The sequence below is a fragment of the Triticum urartu genome, chromosome 3A, assembly GCF_056163025.1.
Source record: "Triticum urartu cultivar PI428250 chromosome 3A, HENAU_Tu73, whole genome shotgun sequence".
NCBI lineage: Eukaryota > Viridiplantae > Streptophyta > Magnoliopsida > Poales > Poaceae > Triticum > Triticum urartu.
In genome coordinates this window covers 321,213,599-321,231,882 of record NC_141875.1, presented here as the reverse complement: position 1 = coordinate 321,231,882, position 18,284 = coordinate 321,213,599, and the positions used below count along the sequence as shown (strand labels likewise).

Sequence of the window (18,284 nt, the reverse complement as noted above, 5' to 3'; positions counted from 1 at the left end):
CCAAGCAAATCACAAGAAATTGGGTATGGCTAGTTTTGGGTGGGGATTTTTCTAATTAGGCAAGAACGAAACAAAAAATAGGCTAGAATAGTGTGTGTGTGTGTGGGGGGGGGGGGGGGGTGCTCCAAATCGTGGCAACCTTGCTCATGATACCAAATGATGTAGGGCAGACCTTAGGGTGGCTCGATCTTCATGAATTGGAGGTAGATTTGAGGAAGGACGTGAAGAACACGAGGGAAAACGAGAGGAATCACAAGGGAAAGAAGCACAAATCAACACACATGTTGCAACACAAGATACATTAGGATAAATACATCCACTAGAGAGAGATGGAACAAAGCTAGGGTGCTTCCCCAAGTCCGAGGACAAAGAGAACTTGACGTTTCAACGGACTTCTCCTCAAGCGGAGGTCTTGATACTCCTATGGAGTCTTCCCCTCAAGAGAAGGCCTTCTTCTCCATGAGAGGAGTTATCTCCACAATGGAGGAATCCCACAAGGCTCTAATGTCTAGTTCTACTTTGCTAGCCCAAGATTGGAGGAGGGGGAAAGGTATATATAGGTCCACCCATGAAGGGGTAAGTGGGCAGGGAAGATACATTGGCCATGGGCCCAAAGTCACTACACACTAGCGGGGTCGGAAGCTCTGGGCATGTTCTTTTTTTCTTTCGAAATGGCAACATTCACTAGGAAGAAAAGAATTGTTCGGTTAATTGGGGAAAACCGAGTGAAAACTAGATTGCCGAGTTAATTATGGAGAACCGGGTAAAAACCATCACCACCGCTGAGCGACACGCATAAGATACCCCACGCACACCACTCCAACGGGGCCTCGTCGAGACAGCATGTAGGCGTCATCGTCATCATCCCTCCCCTAGAAGCGTCATCGCCATCCATAAACCCTGAGCAAAAGACTCCAACTTCACCTTAGGTGATCGTCGACCCAACCCACATTGTAGAAGCTGTGTGAAGATGCATGAAGATCCGCGCCAGAACTCGGCCACCTGCGACCAGACAACACAACTCCGACTCTGAAGGAGACCACAAAGAACTAGGCATGACTGGCACTGTAGAAGATCATCAAACGAACCACCTGCTGCCCGTTACCTCAACCATAGCCATCAGGATCCGCCACCACAGCTTCGACTTCGCAACAACAAACCGGCCGAGGCAATCGTGCGAACACACTGGCAAAGAGCCGACTACCTCAACCATAGCCATGTCTCCAACATTGCTCCCTCATCATCGTTGCCACAGAAGCCTCGACACCAAGACTGCCGTCTTCCACTGGTCCCGCATGCCAGTACACAACTCCAAAGACGAAGCCCCCATGGGGGAATACAACACCAAGGTGCCATCCTCGTCCCGATCAAACAAGATCAACGGTTGTCCCAGGAGCTGCATCGATCCACACGGGAGGGGTATGGCAGCAAAACATCGATGCCTACAAGAATGTAAGCGATGGCCACGACCGCCCCCATCGCTAGTCACGGCCATGACCGAGACAGGGTTTTCACCCAAGCACCCAACACCACCTCATCCGCACATCTCATGGCGGCGCCCACCTAGCACCACCAGAGCCAGCTCGCAGTCAAAGAAACCCATCGTCGAAGTAGCCAACCGCACCTTGCGAAGGCCACCGACCAGCACCAGCTGCTGGATCTGCCAACCGCCGATCGAAAGCTGGATCATCGGACGCAACATGAATACCAATCCTTGTTGATAGAGACGAAGGTGTCCCGATGTTTCGATGAGATAGATATCGTTTTCTGTGAGAGTCGACTTTGATGATCCGACTACGAACGTGCGAAGACGTCGCGCCTTAGCAATCGCTAAACCAACTTCCGAGGGTTATTGACCACGCCGGAGCACGATCAACCTGACCACGAGGGTCTATTTCCTGCGAGCAAACGAAGAACAAGCAAGAAACTGAGATTGCAATCTGGATATTGCGAATAAAAGAGGAAAGCTTTATTAATGAAGGTGGGGTTCTGTGACGTCTTGGTCTGGTCGTTGGACACAAACGAAGTACGTGAAGTTGCAGCTATGGCGAACTTTTAGTCTAAACGATGCCCTAAGGGCTGTATATATGGAGGAGAAAGGGGGGAATTTCGTGGCCCTTGGAGGAGGGGTCCAAAACTAACCCTAACTCTTGTTTCCCCACACATACGGACTCTAAAAACAGCCTATACTTAAGTATTTCGAAAATATATAGGCCTGGGCCAATAATAAGGTGACACAGCACCTAGAATAGCTTCTGGACGAAATTTATGAAGTGGCATCTTGTATATTTCGTTCAAGACTTCATGCACTCCTTATGGTGGCTTTAAAGTCCTGAAATCATCACTTGTAACTCCGTTCTTGATCCCCTTACTCATGCCATCATCTCCATGCTTGAACTTGCTTCAAGATTCATCTTTCTTGTCCAAGCTAGGCCCTTCATTTGTAAGCAAAACAAATGTATCCAATTTAGGCAGCATCATATTCTCACGAGCATTAGAATCGTTACCAAGAAACGCTAGTACCTGATAATTCAATTGGCGTGCGTGAGCTCTAGTAATTGGTCCAGTATGTATAGCAGCAGGGGCTGTGGGTGTAACAATGGTATTGATATCCTCATCATCCTCCCCTTCTTGAAATGAAGTCGTCCTCGACGAAAGCTCATCTTCCTCACCTAAATAAGACTTCAAATCTACAATGTTAAAAGTGGGACTAACCCCAAAATCCGCAGGCAGCTCAAGTTTATATGCATTATCATTTATTTTCTCTAACATCTTAAAAGGACCATCAGCACGTGGCATTAACTTTGATTTGCGCAAATTAGGAAATCTATCCTTGCGCAAATGTAACCAAACAAGATCTTCAGGTGCAAACAAGATCTCCTGCAAGTTTATATTTAGCATTCATATGCTCAATGTTTTCCTTAGTTAACTCATGCATTTTTAAAATCAATTCAGCACGTTCTTTAGCATCAAAATTAACCTTCTTCGAAGATGGAAGAGGCAACAAATCAATAGGTGCACGAGGTAGGAAACCATACACAACTTCAAAAGGGCACATCTTAGTAGTAAAATGCAATGAACGATTATAAGCAAATTCAATATGAGGCAAGCATTCTTCCTACAATTTCTTATTATTCTTCAAAACAGCCCTAAGCATAGTACACAATGTTCTATTGACTACTTCAGTTTGTCCATCAGTTTGGGGGTGACAAGTAGTACTAAAAAGCAGTTTAGTCCCCAACTTAGCCCATAAACATCTTCAAAAGTGGCTAAGAAATTTAGTATCACAATCTGAAACAATCTGAAACAATAGTTGAAGAGGTGCGTTAGGGGCAATTCATTAAACTTGTTATTCAGCTTTGTTTCGAACGTCTTGTTCATGCCATCTATCTTCTTCATGGCCTCTTCAAATCTGTTTAGCACATCTTGCCCCTGTCCACTCATCATTTGCTGAAATTTATCATGCAACTCCTTATTCGTCATGTTCTCCCAGTCAGTCTCGTCGGCTTGTGATCCTGCCATGGTTAGCAGCAATAGAAACACACAAGAATATGATCCTACAGACTACTAACAAGAGGTGGTGGTGGGTGTCACAAATCCGTCAAACAAATCTCAAATTCTTACCAGTTCTTACCCAGCAGCAGGCGGTGATCGGCACCCGTCATAGTCAAAACTCTCAAAGCTTGGATAGAGCGATTACCAGGGAAAATCAAACGCATGACGTAGATGTATGTGGAGCTGGGAAGGCTTATAATATGGTAGCAAAAAGAGTCAGTAATAATCAATTCAGAGATGCAAAGTTGAATAAACGCTCAACGACGGTACTGTGCTGGTCCTAGGCTAGATCGTGCTAGAGACGCGAGCCTAGAACACTAACAAAATCACGGCGCTGCACGTAAACAAGGGAAAAGCACACTCTGGAACTTTTTTTTCACGCTGTTTTTTTGGCGCTCCTTTTTTTTTGCGCTCTTTTTTTTGCAAAAAAACACTATAATGGCGAGTGTCTCAAAACTCTTCCCTCGTCAAACTGACAGGATGGGCATGAATTTTTTTTTTTCGGAAATCAGGATAGCGACGACGAAAAAGTGCGACAAAAAATCACTGATGGCACGTGGCTCAAAAGACTCAGAAAAGCCTAAAAATAGGATAGGGAAAAAATATTTTTGCTCGCCGAAATTTTGGCCTAAAAACTGCCCGGGGGTCTCCAGACTTTTTTTTCGAGACCTACTCAGTCAAGGAAACACAAAATGAAAACTAGATGGATCCTGAAAACAAACCTAATATGAAAACAACTCGGATTGGTGGTGGACAGGTAGATATATATGTGGACTCGGATTGGTGGTGGACAGGCGGATGTATATGTGGACTCGGATTGGTGGTGGACAGGCGGATGTATATGTGGACTCGGATTGGTGGTGGACAGGCGGATGTATATGTTGACTCGGATTGGTGGTGGACAGGCGGATGTATATGGCAGCGGTAAGGAATATGTTGGTGGTGGTGGTATGTGGTAGGAACGATGACGATGGTGCGGCGGCGGTGTGACAACTTGTGAACAGAACTCGAAACTCTAAAGGAAACTAGACGCTAAGATCAGCAACTAGACACGACGATGCAACCGCAAATTGAACAATGCAAAACCCTAAAAAGATTATGCAAAGGTTCAGATTGGTTCGGATATGATGACAACAACAAAACAACAACAACAACAAAGCCTTTAGTCCCAAACAAGTTGGGGTAGGCTAGAGGTGAAATCCATAAGATCTCGCAACCAACTCATGGCTCTGGCACATGGATACCAAGCTTCCACGCACCCCTGTCCATAGCTAGCTCTTTGGTGATACTCCAATCCTTCAGGTCTCTCTTAACGGACTCCTCCCATGTCAAATTCGGTCTACCCCGCCCTCTCTTGACATTCTCCGCACGCTTTAGCCGTCCGCTATGTACTGGAGCTTCTGCAGGCCTGCGCTGAATATGCCCAAACCATCTCAGACGATGTTGGACAAGCTTCTCCTCAATTGGTGCTACCCCAACTCTATCTCGTATATCATCATTCCGTACTCGATCCTTCCTCGTGTGGCCACACATCCATCTCAACATACGCATCTCCGTCACACCTAACTGTTGAACATGTCGCCTTTTAGTCGGCCAACACTTCCCGCCATACAACATTGCGGGTCGAACCGCCGTCCTGTAGAACTTGCCTTTTAGCTTTTGTGGCACTCTCTTGTCATAGAGAATGCCAGAAGCTTGGCGCCACTTCAACCTAACCCTAATTTTTTTGGCTTTTTCTGGACTGTAGGTATGAAAAACAGACTCGATCTAAACTATGAAAAACTGTAAAATCTCACCGAGCAACCTGGAAATCTGATACCAGTTGATAGAGGCGAAGGTGTCCCGATGTTTCGATGAGATAGATATCGTTTTCTGTGGGAGTCGACTTTGACGATCCGGCTACGAACGTGCGAAGACGTCGCGCCTTAGCAATCGCTAAACCAACTTCCGAGGGTTATTGACCACACCGGAGCACGATCAACCTGACCACGAGAGTCTATTTCCTGCGAGCAAACGAAGAACAAGCAAGAAACTGAGATTGCAATCTGGATATTGCGAATAAAAGAGGAAAGCTTTATTAATGAAGGTGGGGTTCTGTGACGTCTTGGTCTGGTCGTTGAACACAAACGAAGTACGCGAAGTTGCAGCTATGGTGAACTTTTAGTCTAAACAAAACCCAAAGTCTAAACGATGCCCTAAGGGCTGTATATATGGAGAAGAGAGGGCAGAATTTCGTGGTCCTTGGAGGAGGGGTCCGAAACCAACCCTAACTCTTGTTTCCCCACACATACGGACTCTAAAAACAGCCTATACTTAAGTATTTCGAAAATACATGGGCCTGGCCCAATAATAAGGTGACGCAGCACCTAGAATAGTCTCTGGACGAAATTTATGAAGTGGCATCTTGTATATTTCGTCCAAGGCTTCATGTACTCCTTATGGTGGCTTCAAAGTCTTGAAATCATCACTTCTAACTCCGTTCTTGATCCCCTTCGCATGCCATCATCTCCATGCTTGAACTTGCTCCAAGGTTCATCTTTCTTGTCCAAGCCAGGCCCTTTATTTGTAAGCAAAACAAATGTATCCAATTTAGGCAGCATCATATTCTCATAAGCATTAGAATCGTTACCAAGAAACGCAAGTACCTGATAATTCAATTGGCGTGCGCGAGCTCTAGTAATTGGTCCAGTATGTATAGCAGCAGGGGCTGTGGGTGTAACAATAGTATTGATGTCCTCATCACTTGTCGAGCACCATGCCAACATGGACTAGAGAAATGCCACCCGAGGCCACGAACCACCTCGGTTCCCAGCCATGACCAAGCCCCCACGCGCCCGCTGGAGAACGGAGAAGATCGAGCGGCCTCCGGCGCACTCCTGCATCCTCACAGCAAAGTCGCTCCACCGTGCCGCCCTAGCTGCAGCTCCTCACTGCGCAACCTCCCGGCGGTAGATCTGCGCCGCCGGACCCTTGTACTGCACCTTTTAGTCGATATCTTTTCTGCGTTCAACAATCTGGCAACAAAGCTAATTCAATCTGACAACTAAGTAGGTAATAATATGCAAGTAAGTGATAGTAATCTGACAAGTATAGACGAAAAAAAAGTTACAGAAATATGCCGACATGGGATCCATTTTGAAGAGCTCGCCGCGTGGAAGCTAATGATGAAAGCGGATCATCAACCGGGTTAACGGTTTTGTTAGATAAAACTTTTTAAAAATGTGGATTTTAAAGAATCTTTTGCTGATGTCATGCTTATGTGTTATTTTTTTGAAAAGGGGAATATATTAATATCGCGAAGATACCAATTACACCCAGCCTCTGCACCAACAAGAAGTCTTGAAGACATCCAGGATGCACACAACCCGAAAAGAAAACAAAAAAGAAATGAGAAAAAGACCTCGCCACAGTGATCAACTCCTCTCAGCAGCAGCACACAAACCACCACCAAAGACGACACCTGAAAAACATAAAGGGACATTTACATCTATGCCCTTAACTCGAACCCACTACTCAGTTTTGCCCCTAATTTTTAGGTATGCTCAGTTTTGCCCCTCCGCCGTTAGTTTCACTTATAGAAATGTCCTTCTCTGCCGTTACCGTCCGGTCAAAGGTCTTTGACCGTCCTGAAAAAATAGCAAAAAAAATCAAAAAAATATGAAATTTGGTGGGATTGAAGATAGTCATGTCCGCAAGGCGCGTGCACATTTTCATGCCGTTCGGACACTCCGGGAGCTCGTGTCAAAGGAAAACATAAATTTTGTACGCATGCGAGCAGTAAATTCAAAAAAAAATAGAAAAAAAATCAAAAAAATATGAAATTTCGTGGGACTCAAGATATTCAGGTGCGCAAGATGTGTGCACGTTTTTGTTGTGTTTGGACATTGTAGGAGCTCGTGGAGAAAAAAAACAAATTTTAGCTCAAAAAAACTTTGAAAAAATGCACTATTTTGTTTTTTTTTCTCTAGAGCGCCCCGTACGTCATTTGATCACCAAAACTTGCAAGCACTTTGTGCACTCAAGCCTCTTTGACGCCAAATAAATTCAAATTTTTTTGAACTTTTTTGCTATTTTTTTCGAATTTACTGTTCATAGGCATAAATTATTTTTGTTTTCCTTTGCCACGAGCTCCCGGAGTGTCCAACCAACACAAAAATGTGCACGCGCCTTGCGGACATGACTATCTTTGATCCCACCAAATTTCATATTTTTTTGATTTTTTTTGCTATTTTTTTCTGGATGGTCAAAGTACTTTGACCGGACGGTAACGGCGCAAAAGGGCATTTCTATAAGTGACACTAACGGCGGAGGGGCAAAACTGAGCATACCTGAAAATTAGGGGCAAAACTGAGTAGTGGGTTCGAGTTAGGGGCAGAACTGGAATTGGCCCAAACATAAAAGGTCTCCAAAAGCGACACGCCTTCAAGAAGGAAACAGTACACACGTGCCATCGTCGCCCGATCCAAGATCATAGGTTTTCACCTTGAAGAAAGACCGAGCTCTCAAAGCAATACCTTCAACAAGGCAATTGCCAGGCACAACCATTGAAGGCCAGACCTTAGGTTTTCACCCTGAAAGTCATGAGTCGGCACCCGAGGAGCACCACCAAAAAATGAAATCCTCCAGTGTTGTCGCCCCCACTTGACACTGCTGGTACTGAAAGTTATCAAACACCTGGCTTACTCCATCGCTGTCAAGGACCCCTCCGCCTTACTGATCCTCCAATCTCAGCCATCAAGACTTTCTCCGCCGTTTTCTGTGCCATGGAAATCGAGATGCCGACATGTCCCATGGTGTAAACAAATAGCAGAGCTTCGCGCCACGCCCTCCTGGAGCCACATAGGCTGATATGGACGCAAACGACCGGATACTATCCGATCCAGGTATCCTTGGGCAAGATCTCCGGCAGTAGTTCCGGAACACGTCGACGGCTAGATCGAGGAGGACTGATCAAGCAGAACGTTGCCGTGATGCGATAAGAGCATAAGGCCGCCACCACACCGCTGCCTCCACCAAGCCGACGCCATCGACGTCACGGCGGAGGACAACGACCCACGCTGTCCACAGCCCGCAGCTCCAGGCGCTAGATCTGATGAAAACGGCAACGGCCGGCCTGCCATCACGCCGTGCCGGCCCGCCCCGCACTCCAGCGCCGCGCTCGAGCGGTAGCAATACGGCGCGCAGACGAGGAGGCTGGCCACCGGCCTGACCTGCCGGAACCGAGCAGCCGCCCAAAACATCGCCGCCGCCGCCACCGCCACCGCCAAGGGAGACTCCGTCGTGCCTGAGGACATCCCCACGACGCGAGCAAGGTCCCCGCCGCCGCCGTCGGCCGCAGCGGCTTCGCCCTGCAGCTTCCTCCGGCAGCGGCGGAGAGGAGGATTGATTTTTTGGTGGCGGCGGCGCTAGGGGTTCACGATCCGCCCGTGTCGCCCGCATGGGAGCGACGGGGGGACGTGGGCCTCGTAGTTGCATGTAAGAGAGTGGGAGGAAACCACCGCATGGGAAGACCACCGTGTGGTGCTGCTAACTAGTGTTGTCCATTTAACAATTGGGTCTCTTGTAAAGCTACTATCTTATATACTCCCTCCGTTTACTTTTATAAGTCATTTTAGACAACTGAAAATAGGCTATTTTGCACATTGTCTGAAATGTCTTTAAGGCCTTACAAAAGTGAACAGAGGGAGTATCTTATATGAGAAAATAGTTACAAATTTGGGTTAACGGTTTTGTTAGATAGAACTTTTTTAAAATTTGGATTTTAAAGAATCTTTTGCTGATGTCATGCTTATGTGTCATAGTTGCATGTAAGAGAGTGCGAGGAAACCACCGCATGGAACACCACCGTGTGGTGCTGCTAACTAGTGTTGTCCATCTAACAATTGGGTCTCTCGGAAAGCTACTATCTTATATATCTTATATGAGAAAATAGTTACAAATTTGCGTGTTAATCAAAAAAGATCTATCTAGAAAGTTATCTATCCGCATTATGTGTGTTTTGGATCTCATATGAAGGATTGTGGATGTATTAGGTCTTATATAGAGATACATGTTATGTTGAACAGTGTGCATCAATTTCAATTAAGTCTATCAATATGTGTGGGACAAATTTTCACAAAAAATGGCTGCAGATAAGATACATGTGTGCAGATTTAATTTAAGTTTTTCTGTAAATTTTATGCTGGACAGAATGCATTCCAGTTAAGCAATAACAATTGGTATATGGTCTCCGAACTAACCCCAGATAGCAATATGATAAAGCCTGAAGTTTTTGCTGCAACCATTCTTACAACTATCAGGTCATCATGCTATCACGTAATTGTAATACATATAGTCGCAAGTATCTAACAGAATTGGAAGAGTGCACTTACATGTAAACCTTCTAATCAGTAATTAGACATAGACCAACAGGAAAGGAAACATATTCTTAAAGTGGATGATGAAATTAGAACTCAGGTACTAGATGTAACAAACATGTATGCCCACCATTGAGCTACCCAGCGATACCTTAATCAGTCATTAATCAAAAGAATCTAATTGCTTTCTAGGTGCTTTCTAGCCAACCAAGGCAATCTGGTACATGTTTTGGTTATAGTCATCAAAAAGCGTATTTGCAAGTATTTTCTATATATCTAATTCATACAAGTTTTCCTTGTAACACTACATTTTTTTCAGAACCTTTCTCTCTTTGAAAGCCCATGCAAGTGTATGGGCTGGCTAGTGATTTGGTTAACCTATTGGGATTCAGTAAAATATCTTTAGTAATAACTTTTTTTATTATATTTACTTGAAAGATTTCTTTGAACATTCTAAAGTTTAGAGCCGACCTGCAGATGGTTTAGTTCACAGCATTTTAAAAAGTGCAGCAGCTTTTAGGCTTAGGGGTTTGATAAAACTTGAAACTGTCACATTTCTGCTGTAGCTGTCTCACGGACTTTGCCCAATATTTCAGGTCGAATGTATTTCCTGCGGATACACATCATTTGCGTCCAGAGATGACATCTTAAGAAATGGCTAGCGAGATCAGGCGATCAGCCAGACAAGAAGCCTGCTACTGATGCTCGCAATGAGAGCACGGAGGCTTACATGGAGAGGCAGACCATAGTCTAACATGCGAAGCGGGATGAACCCTCCCTGCGCCTGCAACTAATCATGGATCGTGATATGTAGAATGACCATTCACAAAAAAGAAAGGATATGTAGGATGACATCAGTGTTAGGCGCCTAGGATGTTCCAGAAAATCTAGTGCGCATCTTTCGATGTGTCAAACTCTTCCAACTGCATATTCATGACGAAAAAGGGTTTTCACCGCTTTATATTATAAAGCAACCGCACCAAGTATCTAACAGCGTCGTAAGTTTAAGGACAAAGAAAAGAAGCAAGTGCCATAAAAAGCAAAACAAGTGAAAAAGAAGCAAGTGCCATAAAAAGCAAAACAACTCTGGCTAGGGGCACAACACAACAAACCCCTAGAAATAAATGACTAGCTAATCCAGCTTAGGTGGTGGTGGAGGAGTCGAAGGTGCGAGGGATCCTGCAGAGGAATGAAGGTCGACAATGATCATGTCGATGTAGTCCCGGCGTCGATGCTTGCTAAGCGGTCGACAGAGCTGCAGGAAGCCACATAATTTGTATATAGCGTCAGTCACACGCTGCGGAATCACATGCTCGACCACAAGTTTATTATGCACATTCCATAATGTCCATGCTAGTGCGCCTATGGCAACCCATATGGATGGGCGGATCTCACAAGGAGAACTAAGGGCCTCGTGAAATAAATGTGGGAGGTTATCGCGGCACCAATTCCCGCCTACCACATCCCGAAAGCAACTCTAAAGGAAGATTGCGGTCGGACAACGGAATAAGATGTGGTTGGTATCCTCCGGCATGTTGCAAAGAGGGCATTGCCCATCACTAGGGCCATTGCGTTTAAGCACCTCCATGCCCGACGGTAGGTGGCCACACACCCATTGCCGAAGGAAGGTCTGAATCTTCATTGGCAGTTTAATCTCCCAAAGGAGATTCAGCTCCTGCGGTCCTGGAGTGGCCAACAGTGTCTTATAGAGAGACTTAGTGGAAAACAAGCCACTTGGCTCGAGATGCCAAGGTACGACGTCAGGCTCTAGGGAGGGGGAGTGCTGGGCGATAAACTCCAACATCTCCTCCCACCGGACTTGCTCCTGAGGACCGAAGGTATGTCTGAACGTCACACATCCAAGGTCCGCCAGGGCCGCCCCAACCGTGAGTTGAGGGTGGGTACATATACTATAGAGCGAGTAGAATCGTCCAGCAAAAGGCCTATTGCCAGACCACCGGTCCAGCCAGAATAAGGTGCTGGTGCCCGAACCAACATTAACTGAAGATCCTATTCGAAGAACCGACAACAGCCGGGGATTGATTGCCAGAACTGGGAACCGCCCGCTCTGGGGGCAAAGGCGAGTAGCTGACCACACAAATATTTAGCGCGGATAATGTCGAGCCATAGTCCCCCATCTCCGGTCTCGATACGCCAATGCCACTTGGACATGAGGGTGATGTTCATTTGTTTGGACGAATGACCCCGAGCCCCTGGTCTTTGGGTTTGCAGATCTCAGGCCACTTAACCATATTGTACTTCTGCTTATCACCCTTCCCCGCCCAGAAGAACCGGGATTGGTACTTAGCAATATCCTAATGGAGGGATTCGTGCAAACTATAGAATCCCATTAGGTACATCAGTAGGCTAATTATGGAGGAGTTGATAAGTACAACCCTCGCTGCCTTCTAAAGCCACCGTCCTTGCAATGGCTCAACCCTATGCTGAACCTTGGCCACTGTAGGACGGAGGTCCTTCTCCTGGATCTGGGAATCACTAATCGGCATGCCGGGGTAGGTTGTCAGGAAGGACCCAAGTCGACAATTAAGTCGATTAGCTATGCGGTGAGACTCCTCAACAAAATAGCTCAACACCATTACTTCACTCTTTGCGAAGTTTATGGTCAGTCCCGACATCTCTTGAAAACATAGGAGGAACTTTAGATGTGTAGTGTCCTAGTCCGAGCCTTCTACCATTAGGATCGTGTCGTCGGCATATTGCAGATGGGTTAGCCCCCCCCCCCCTCGACAATGAGGTGAGGACAAATACCCCTAATGTGACCGACCCTTTTGGCAAGGTTCAAGCTCGCCGCTAGAGCATCGACCACGAGGTTGGAGAGGAAGGGGGAGAGCGGGTCTCCCTATCGAACCCCTTGTGCCATCGGAAAGTATGGGCCTACCTCCCCATTGATGTTGATTGCCATGCATCCACTCGATACGAGCTGCATGACACGAGCAATCCAATGGGTGTCGAAGCCTCGCTTCGACATAACTTCCCCAAGGAAGGACCAGTGGACCGTATCATATGCCTTATGGAAGTCGATTTTGAAGAGCACCACTTGGAGGTGTCTCCTTTTAACTTCATGGAGCACCTCATGGAGGACGAGGATTCCATCTAGAATATACCGCCCCTTGATGAATGCCGTCTGATTAGGATGGTGTATCCGAGGGGCTATCAGGGTCGCCCTAGTGGCGTACCCCTTGGCCAAAATCCGAAAGATCACATTGATGACCATGATCGGACGAAACTGTCTAATGTTTGTCCCCCCCTGAACCTTCCGGATAAGCGAAATGATCCCATAGTTCAGGTGTGAGATGTGTGGCAACCTTAGTGCCCCCGATATTGTTATTTTGTGCCATGCCTTGTTCCGTGATGACACATTTAGTATTGGTGCTATTGTTGCAAAGCGGTTAAATCTTAACCGTACTAAGGGCCCCATCTTGGGAGGTATCTTTGCCTCGCGCCTAGCTGCACACTTTAACATACCTATTAGGCATTATGAGAAGGAAGAGAAGTTGCCGCCTCCTGTTTTTCTAGACTATAAGAGTATGGTAGCACATGATTTTATCGTTAAGAATAAGGAAAAGATGCTTAAGTATAAGCTGATATTTGATAAAAATAACCCTGAGACTATTACCTTGCCTGCTCCTTTGTTTGACTTATCTGCAGGCAAGTACCTTGTTCCGCCGGAGGCCATTCATGCCTACCGAAACCCCACACCAGCTACAGAGCTAGAGCCGGAACCACAATTTGATCCTCACCGGCAGTCTGTTTATCAGTGGAATCCGGAAGAGATTGCCAACCAGTGGCACCAGGGGGATCCTTCTCAGTATGACCCCAGCTACAACTTTGGATATCCGCCAGGCCAGCCGTGGCCATAGACCAACTTAGGCCAAAAGCCTAAGCTTAGGGGAGTACATATTTCTCACCGACATTACATTCCTGTTCACACACTCATGCTAGTTGTCGGTGCTCATACTTTTTCAGTGTATCATCCATGCTAGTTTATTTTCCCTTTTATGCTTTCTTCTTGTGTGTTTGATAAACCTTAAGAAAAACCAAAAAAAATAGTTGTAGCTTTTAGCTAGTTTACTTTCTTGCTTGTAGTAGTAATTAAAAGAAAATCCAAAAAGATTTCTTGTTCTTCTTTTGCTTGTTGGGAGCTTTCCCATGTAAATAGTTTTACTTCTTTTCTTTTCTTTGGGGGTCGATAGGAGAAGACCATGATTAAAATGTTGAGTGGCTCTCATATGCATTATTGTTGATCTAACAAAGAGCCCAAATTACCTTGCCTTCTCTCTTGAATTGAATGCTTGCAGATTCCAGCTTAGTCCAATGCACGTGCACTATTATTATTATCCACACTATTCGGTCGTGCAAGTGAAAGGCAATAATGATGATTATATGATGAACTTATTGAGATGAGAAAAGCTGGTATGAACTCGACCTCTCTTGTTTTTGTAAATATGATTAATTCATCGTTCCTGATTCAGCCTATTATGAATAAACATGTTTGCAATGACAATTAGAGATTGTGGTTGCTTATGTCATGCTTAATTAGCTAGGAGCTTATAATGGTTTACCTTACGTGCCAACATGCTATTAAAATGGTTGTGATGTGGTATGATAGGGTGGTATCCTCTTTTGAACGATTCGAGTGGCCTGACTTAGCACATGTTCACGCATGTAGTTGAAACAAAATCAACATAGCCTCTACGATATTTATGTTCACGGTGCATTATATCCTACTCATGCTTGCATTCCGTGTTGATTAATTTTAATGCATATTCATGACTGTTGTCGCTCTCTAGCTAGTCGCTTCCCAGTCTTTTTCTAGCCTTCACTTGTACTAAGCGGGAATACTGCTTGTGCATCCAATTCCATAAACCCCAAAGTTGTTCCATATGAGTCCACCATACCTACCTATATACGGTATCTACCTGCTATTCCAAGTAAATTTGTATGTGTCAAACTCTAAACCTTCAAATAAACATTCTGTTTTGTATACTCGAATAGCTCATGTATCAACTAGGGCTGTTTGTATGTTCCATGCTAGGCGGGTTATTCTCAAGAGGAGTGGACTCCACTCCTCACTCACGAGAACATGGTTGGTCACCAGGATGCCCAGTCCCATGCTTTATGCAAAACAAATCAAAATAACTGCAAACAAAACTCCCCCAGGATTGTTGTTAGTTGGAGGCACTCGTTGTTTCGAGCAAGCCATGGATTGATGCTTGTTGGTGGAGGGGGAGTATAAACTTTACCATTCTGTTTGGTAACCGCCTAAATGTGCGTAGCATGGAAGATATCGAGATCTCTCGGTTGTTATGTTGACAATGAAAGTATACCACTCAAAATATTATTCATATCTATTTCAAAACTGAGCTCTGGCACCTCTACAAATCCCCGCTTCCCTCTACGAATGGCCTATCTATTTACTTTTATGTTGAGTCATCATCCTCTTATTAAAAAGCACCAGTTGGAGAGCACCGCTGTCATTTGCATCCATTACTGTTAGTTTACATTGAGTATGACTTGACTGGATCTCTTTTACCATGAATTACAGTGTCTAGTCAGTCCCTGATCTTTAAAGGTGCTCTGCATTTATGTTTTGCGGTCTCAAAAAGGGCTAGCGAGATACCATCTTGTCATATCATATCATGATTATTTTAAAAAAGTGTTGTCATCCGAGATTTATTATTATTGCTCGCTAGTTGATTATGCTATTGATATGAGTAAATATGAGACCTAAGTGTTATTGTGAATATGGTTAGTTCATAATCTTTGCCGAAAACCTGAATGTTGGCTTTACATATTTACAACAACAAGAGCAAACAGAGTTTGTAAAAGTTTTTCTTTATCACTTTCAGTTTATCAACTGAATTGCTTGAGGACAAGCAAAGGTTTAAGCTTGGGGAGTTGATACATCTCCGTCGTATCTACTTTTCCAAACACTTTTGCCCTTGTTTTGGACTCTAACTTGCATGATTTGAATGGAACTAACCCGGACTGATGTTGTTTTCAGCAGAATTGACATGGTGTTATTTTGTGCAGAAATAAAAGTTCTCCGAATGACCTGAAAATCAACGGAGAATTATTTTGGAATATATAAAAAATACTGGAAGAAAGATCCACGTCAGGGGGCCCACACCCTGTCCACGAGGGTGGGGGGGGGCGCGCCCCCTGCCTTGTGGGTCCCCTGATGCTCCATCGACCTCAACCTTGACTCCATATATTCACTTTCGGGAAGAAAAAAATCAAAGAGAAGGATTCATCGCGTTTTACGATACGGAGCCGCCGCCAAGCCCTAAACTCTCTCGGGAGGGCTGATTTGGAGTCCGTTCGGGGCTCCGGAGAGGGGAATCTGTCGCCATCGTCATCATCAACCTTCCTCCATCACCAATTTTATGATACTAACCGCCGTGTGTGAGTAATTCCATCGTAGGCTTGCTGGACGGTGATGGGTTGGCTGATATTTATCATGTAATCGAGTTAGTTTTGTTAGGGTTTGATACCTAGTATCCACTATGTTCTGAGATTGATGTTGCTATGACTTTGCTATGCTTAATGCTTGTCACTAGGGTCCGAGTGCCATGATTTCACATCTGAACCTATTATGTTTTCATCAATATATGAGAGTTCTTGATCCTATCTTGCAAGTCTATAGTCACCTACTATGTGTTATGATCCGGCAACCCCGAAGTGACAATAATCGATACCACTCCCGGTGATGACCGTAGTTTGAGGAGTTCACGTATTCACTATGTGTTAATGCTTTGGAGGCATATGATACCCAACAAGTGTATGCATCATGCTCATCATAAGAAAGGACAACAGAGCATTTCATAGTATGGAGGCATATGATGCGAGAACAACCAAATACAATAGGCTCAATCAAACAAGCATGCATCACAAGTAATATGTCCAAGTCTCCATGATCAATAAGCATAGCAAGTTGACACTCAAGAGAAAGGTATGAGGTATGGCACTAATGGAGACAAGAGAACAAGACAAATCAAGTGAGAGGCATGAACATATATGTCATCAACCCAAGAAAGCGAGTAAGAATGGAACATGGGTGATGCGACAAATCAAGCAATTATAGTGATCAAGTCAAGCAAGCTAGTAGTGCGAAGATGCAACGTACTAGAAGGAATCATGGCAAGCTTGTCATGTGTGCAAATAGTCGTCATGAATAATGCACAAGACATATCGCAAGCGTGAAAGCAAGATATGAGGAAAATATCATCAATGTATTGGCGAGAGGTTTTATGTAAATAGAAATGGAACATCATGACTCTCCCAACACAAGAATCAACAATAGCATAGCCCTCCCATAATCTATAGAGTTGGTTTTATCCCGATTAGTTCGGTAGGAGAGAGAAGAGGTAAATTTACCTCGCTTTTTTCTTTTGCACACATGGTTTCCATGCTGTAAGATCTACCAATGCGTGAGGTAAATTTATGTTCCATACTTTGTTTCTTCAGCGCCTGGTGTGTGGTTCGGCTGGGGTGAGGAATAACAATTCTTCACCTTGGGTGACGAATAACACTATTTTGATCACGGGATCAGAATGTTTTCTGATCACAACTTGAACTTCTTGAGTTACACGCATGAACTTCCCTCTGTAGGAACCCGACCTTCGGGCTATCTTCGCAACCGTGTCTCCCCGCGTGATTTATTCTGGTTAGTCGTGTTTTATATGATGTAAGTGTAATCTAGAAACGGGTAGCAACTAAATGCCAATTTTAAATAGGAATCTCACTCGTTGGCGGATTTTGCTCTCGGGTCGTGATGAAATTGCGTTTTTTGCAATTTACTGCCTGAGTTGTTTGACCTGAACTTCCCCGTGTGCTACGTTGAACTTCCGCCAACATTGCCCAAATTGGGCTTGCGATATATCGTTGGAAAGCTATGGACACCAGTATCACGACCCAAGTTAAAGTTTTGGCAAAATGTAAGCGGTTTAAGAGCAGTTTTGAAAACCGTTTTTTCTTCATACAAAAAACGTGAATCGTATTTTCGATCGCATTTCTAAACCGTTTATCGGAATGAGACAAATATTATGGCTTTGGAAAGCTGCTGCAAAACCGCTCCTTCTACATGTAGAATTTTCTCTAATTCCCTATGATTAAAGAATAATTTGGGAAATCATAAAATTTCGCAAACCGAACAGCCGAGTTCGTATTTTTGATGACATTTCTAAACGGCTAATCCAATTGAGGCAAATGATATGGCATTGGAAAGCTTATGAAAATGTGCTACTTTTTCATGTTGAAAGTTTTTTCTATTTTTCAATGGTTTAAAAGTAATTTAGAAAATGATACAAGTTCCACCGAGTTCATATTTTCAATCTAATTTTTTAACCGTAA

General features: G+C 44.6%; 1 non-coding gene across 1 annotated transcript in view; it reads left to right on the top strand.

Moving 5' to 3' along the window:
- Positions 1-10,881, top strand: part of LOC125543820 (protein REPRESSOR OF VERNALIZATION 1) — a 38,346-nt gene extending 27,465 nt beyond the window's left edge. Inside the window, exon 8 of the transcript XR_015618849.1 lies at positions 10,508-10,881. This is a non-coding gene — a transcript (protein REPRESSOR OF VERNALIZATION 1). The remainder of the gene's footprint in view (positions 1-10,507) is intronic.
- Positions 10,882-18,284: the final 7,403 nt, after the last annotated feature.